A 5,976-nucleotide genomic window follows, 5' to 3' on the forward strand; every position below is an offset into this window, starting at 1 on the left:
ATTTGTGGAGAAGATCTTATTTCTACACAAAAAGCCCAAAAATTCACTTTGTCAGGAAAAAGTCAACTGTGAAGGATCATCATTGACTTTTAAGGTTTTTGGTCAAAAAATGACTTTCAAAGATCAATATCATCAATATATGGATGTCAAAGTCATTTGGCCAAAGAAATTCAAAGAAATTCATCAAGGAGCGAAAAGTCGGGAATTAGGGTTTTTGAAGGCATGGTGAGATCTCAAAATTTCACCTACACAACTCAAAAAAACTTCCAACATGAAAGTTGTAGATCTTGCAAAATAAAACAACATCTTACAAGGGAACTTTTTTCAAAAGATCAACCATTTATGAAGTTTTGGAAATTTTGAAGTTTAGGTCATAAACACTTAGAAATTTTTCTAAGTGTTTTAACCTAGTTTTCATCCAACTTTGGCCTCATTTTTCACAAATTTCCCAAAGGATTCTGAAGAAGACATAAACTAATGATTTAAAGTAGATGTTTAGGGCTTTCCAAATTGTGTTCAACCTTCTCAAAATTCAATTTGAGCTAGGAGTTATGCTTGTTCAAAGATGGCCTCATGAAGTGAAATTATAGGTCATGCATCATTTTGGAACTTTGAAGTTTTGTGCACATGACCTCAAATACATATGCTACATGACCCATAACACATCTGAAACCATGCCATGCATTCATTTTCACCATGCCATGAGGATTGAAGAAGATTCTAAAAACAAGAACATGTGATTATGTAATGATTACATTTGTGAATTTATGGCAAATTGATGAATCACCCAAGGAATCTTCTCACCAACCAATTAGAGCTCATTTCTGGCTCAGAATTGTCCCCTAAGATCAAGCAAAATCGAGGGCTAGGGGATTGATCAAATGGAATCAAAATTCTCATCATTACATAAGAGATATTTGCAAAATTCCTTCATGGCTAAGAAAGCAAATCAACTTCACTAAGGAAGCTCACTCCTCTGCAGCTATACTGATCCATTTGCCTATAAATACAGATGCATTCCTCATTCAAAAACACACCAAAGCAACCATATTACTTGCTTTCTCTTTCTCTCCTCTTGTTCATTGTTTTTCAAAGTTCTTTGGCAAGAAGAATCGATTTCTTCAAACCAAAGCTTATCTTTGGGAAGTGAGCATTCTAACATCTCAAGGGAGGTCATTTGAGGTGATCCAAGCACCTGGATCACTTCTGTAGGTGGAGGAACACCATTGTTGCTCTCACTTTGGAGCACTTGCAGTTGGAGGTCCATGGAGTGATTCAGAAGGTTTCAAGGCAAGCCAATCATCCAGACACACTCCTCAGGTCATAGTGAAGCTAACCAGATGGCTGCAGCTCATCTGTAACTCAGGAATCAACAACCTCCATGTCCACTTGAAGCTCAAATCGAGGGAGGTCCATAGAACAATTCAGAAGGATTCAGGCTACAATAAGCATCCAGTTAGCATCATTGAGTCTCAGGGAAGCTATTGAGATCATTCATTCAAACCCAGGTGCTCTCAATCATCCTCACGATCTCCATTTTCAGAGGTAAGTTTCTGAACTTCACCTCTCTAATTTAAGTACCTTTTGTGAAATAGCTCGATTCTATCTTGTTCAGCATCATCAGAGGATTGAAAACCCTCTATCATCATCCATTTATCTTTCAGTATAGTCATTTAATTTGATTTTGAAATTTTAGGGTTCTTCACGATTTCTGATAAATTAGTTAGATGTAGTTAATATTAGTTCATGTTAGTTACATATTTAGACTCGTGAGTGAATTTAGAGCAAGTTTCATGTTTACATCGTGGCAAATGGTTGAGAAACGAGTGAGTTCAGAAATTCAAATTCATAGAGCTTGAGGTTGAAGACGAAGATGGTGGTGGCGCGCAAATTTAAATTCTCAGGGCAGGGTTTATTTTATTTTGAATGGTATGCGTTTTATTAACGACTAAACAACTTGCCCTAGTGGCCACACATGCGCCCTTAGTATCATCATGCCACAAGTCTGGGGTTCGAATCCCCCTCGCCCCAGACTTTTTCATCCTTTTATTTTTTCAGATTTTTCTAACTTGTTTTAAAACAAAACCAAATGCGCGCGTGTTATAGTCACCAACTGGCGTTTGGCTCAGTGGTGTTGTTTTGAGTGTGTGACTATAAGGGCGTGAGTTCAAGCCTTGCTAGGACCAAAACCTATTTTTTTATCACTTTTCTAACTTAATTCCTTCACAACTTTAACCAATTATTTAACTTATCAAATTAATTCATTTTGACTTCATTTTTTAAACACATTTTGATTAATATATATATTTTATAAATAATCAAAAAAATCATAAAAATATTTTTTATTTCATGTATTTTAATTAGGTTTAAAATAGTATGTTTTAAATGTTTTCTTAAATACTTTAAAATATATATTTTCATTTTGTCTTAACCTAATTACTTTGTGAATAATGTTATGATAAAAACCCTATTTATCTAGGTCTTAATTAGGTATAGATTCCATCTTTGCCTTAATTAAGTTGACTTTTGTCAATCTACAAAGTTGTTTTCAATCTCCGATTAAACAGACGATTAAGGTTTTCAAACAACAAAACCTTATATCATTTCAATCTTTTCTTCAACTGTTTTCATAAACAGTAAATCATTTTTTTTTAACTGGGCCTCTAATAGAGTGTAAGTCCCAAAAACCTTCTCTTCTTAGCTTGTTTTCAAAACTGTATTTTCAAAATCTTCTTTCTGTTTTCAAAACATTCTTCTGGTATTTGAAGGGCATTATTCCCGGTGAAACTCTTCAGATACCTATGTGACCTTTGTCCATCTTCACTTCTTCTGTTTTCAAAAAAACCATTAACTGTTTATCATATATATTCAACTGTTATCAACAAAACAACAAAAATACTGTTGAGACTCTGTACATACTTCTTCAATGGCCTCCACTCCATCCAGGTTAGGCTTTACAAGCTTTCAATTTACAGTCTTTATTTAAATTACTGTCAAATATAAACTGTGCATATATTAGTTTAGAACTACGTTTGAGTATAAACCTTAGGACAGTTAAACTATATATATATTATAGGAATATGGCCTAGGATTGAGAATGTCTTCCCGGTGAAGGCTCTTTCCTAAATTAGAGATCTGTAGTTCAAACCCCCAAGATGAATTATTCCCGGTGAAACATCTTGGCAAAAACCTTAGAATCCAAATAAATAGGACACATCCACCCAAAGAGGAATTATTCCCGGTGAAACCTCTTACCCATTTGCTTAGAGCCAAAATAAGTTCAAAACTACATAGCTTTCTCTTGTGCTATAACAAGGACCCTCGATTAGCCTCCTCTTGGGCTTTGTACAAGGACCCACAGGCTTCTTAAAAGCATTTCCAGCTTCCTCTTGAGCTTGTATACAAGGACCCATCAGGTTTCTTATAAACATAGGAACAGGTCTTTAGTCACCTTTTAGCCTACCCTGGTGAGTTTCTTCCAATTTAAACCAGACTTAAAAAACAAGCTAAGTTTGTCTCAATTTCACATTGAGTACATTTTTGGAATGAGAGACATGGACAGTCTCTGTCACCCTTATCTTCATCAATCCTCCTTAGTAGAGTCTAGGATCTATTGTTTTGGTCATCCTCAGCATTGAGTCAGCCTTCATCTTGGGCTTTAAACAAAGAGTCTCCACTAGATAATCTTTCTGCCATCATTCATTTCAATAAAAACCCCTGGAAAGGGTTAGCCTCCAAAGTCAATTAAAATCAATCATTCATTTCAATAAAAATCCCTGGAAAGGGTTAGCCTCCAAAGTCAATTAAAATCAATCATTCATTTCAACAAAACCCCTGGAAAGGGTTAGCCTCCAAAGTCAATTAATAAATGTCAAAAAATAAATAGATTTCATTCTCTTAGGAGATAATTTCCCCAAAAGAGACAAAACCCCTGGAAAGGGTCAGCCTCCAAAAAAACATGATAAAAGTCAGTCTTTTAACAGACAAATTCACCAGCTGAGTCAAAATCCCTTGAAAGGGTTAGCTTCCAAAGAAAAACAGTCTTTTAATAAATAAAACCTCCTCAGTAGAGTCAAAACCAACAAAAACAGTTAGCCTCAACCTTGGGCTTCATACAAGGCACCAAACCATAAAACTCCCCTGTCAAGAGTCTGCCTCAACCTTGGGCATTGTGCAAGGCAGATAATAGAGTCTCCCCAGTGAGTCTTTCATCACTTAGTAGCCACAACCTTGGGCTTTGTACAAGGCAGATAAACCATATCTTTCATGTGTCAAAGATTCCTAACACTTAGGATCTTTCCCCATATAGTCATCCATACTTAATTCATTTAAGAGTCCGCCACAACCTTGGGCTTTGTACAAGGCAGAAAATAATGTTTTCCCTAGCTAGAGTTAGCCACAACCTTGGGCTTTGTACAAGGCACATAAAATAGAGTCATTCATTCAATTATCCTCAACAGTCAGCCACAACCTTGGGCTTTGTACAAGGCACACAAATAGAGTCTCCCTAAGTAGAGTCAGCCTCAATTCTGGGCTTTGTACAGAACACCAAATAAAATCCATCAAATAAACACTCTCCAAATAGAGTCAGCCTCAATTCTAGGCTTTGTACAGAACACTAAAATACCCTGTAATTAATCCTCAATGGAGTCATCTCCCAGAGTCAATAATATTAATTAATCAATCAAAAAGCCTCAAGCTTGGGCCTCATACAAGCCAGCTAAAGTCAAATCTTTCATACAGTAGATAGACATAGCTTATCTCTATAGAGAGATATTTTTACTACTCTACCACATTCAAACAAACAAACATTTCAATTTCAATTTCAATCAAAGTCTCCCATTTAGGACTCTGAAAGACATGCTCTGGCACATCCCCAGACTTGTACACTTTCCCTAATTTGGACGAGCATCTTTCTTTCATTTAAGAGGCATCTGACTGGCATACTTGCACACACACAAGTAAGGTCCCCCTCTTGAATGAAATGAATCCAGTTATTCTGTCACTCCTTTAAAATGTTTGTGGTAGAATAGTACAAATACCTCTCTGCAGAGATGATTTCATGTCTCTTTACTGTAAACAGAGATTTAATTCCAAGCTTCAACCTTGAGCTTCAAGCAAGGCACCAAAAAAAACAATTAATTTCCCTAGTTAGTTCCCCGAACTACATTAAGCTCTGACTTCCACTAGGGATATGTAGGCATGAGGTTCACAAGGAATCTCAGCGAGCTAATAAAATACCAAAAATAGTCAGTCTGTCTATCTGTCTGTCTTTCTTTAAATAATTCAAATTCCTTCTCCTAACACAAAGGAGAAACTTTCCCAATCATTAGCAGCAAACACAATCACAATGACACAGAGAAGGTTCCTGTAGAGTACTACAGATATGTAGGGTGTTTAAACACTTCCCTATGTATAACCGACCCCCCGGACTCCAGAATTTCTAGTCTAGGTGTAAATCCCCACACTTAGCAAACTCCTAGGGTTTAGTTGAGATCTTTTTTTCCCTTTCCTACTCGTAGGACAAATAAGAAAGTTCGTGTGATATCGTAGGAAGAACTGAAATAAAATTCATCCCACCACGGGCGCATTCTCCTTCCAAATTTCGCGTGAAGGGTCTAGCGTGCCGTCCTCCCAAGTGAAACGGGGAGGTAAAGAAAACGACACCACAGAAAAATGGAGACTCTGCTGGGGATATAAGTGTTAAAAACCTTGGTTTTTCATCCAAACCAATGGTTGACCTGTTGCTGGTCCAGCCCCAATGAGGAATTAGGGATGCCAAATTCCCCCTCAAACAAGAGAGGTCCTGCCTAACCTCTGTGTCATTTCATGTGATTGTTGCATTTATACTTGTTTATTTTGTTTATTCTGTATCGGGAAAGGGCTTGATTCCCCCTTGTGGTGAGAAATCCTATACCCGGATTTGAGTGCAACATAAGATAGGATGGAGGATGTCTTCCCGGTGAAGGCCCTCTA

The sequence above is a fragment of the Vicia villosa genome, linkage group LG7 (genome assembly GCF_029867415.1).
Source record: "Vicia villosa cultivar HV-30 ecotype Madison, WI linkage group LG7, Vvil1.0, whole genome shotgun sequence".
Classification (NCBI taxonomy): domain Eukaryota; kingdom Viridiplantae; phylum Streptophyta; class Magnoliopsida; order Fabales; family Fabaceae; genus Vicia; species Vicia villosa.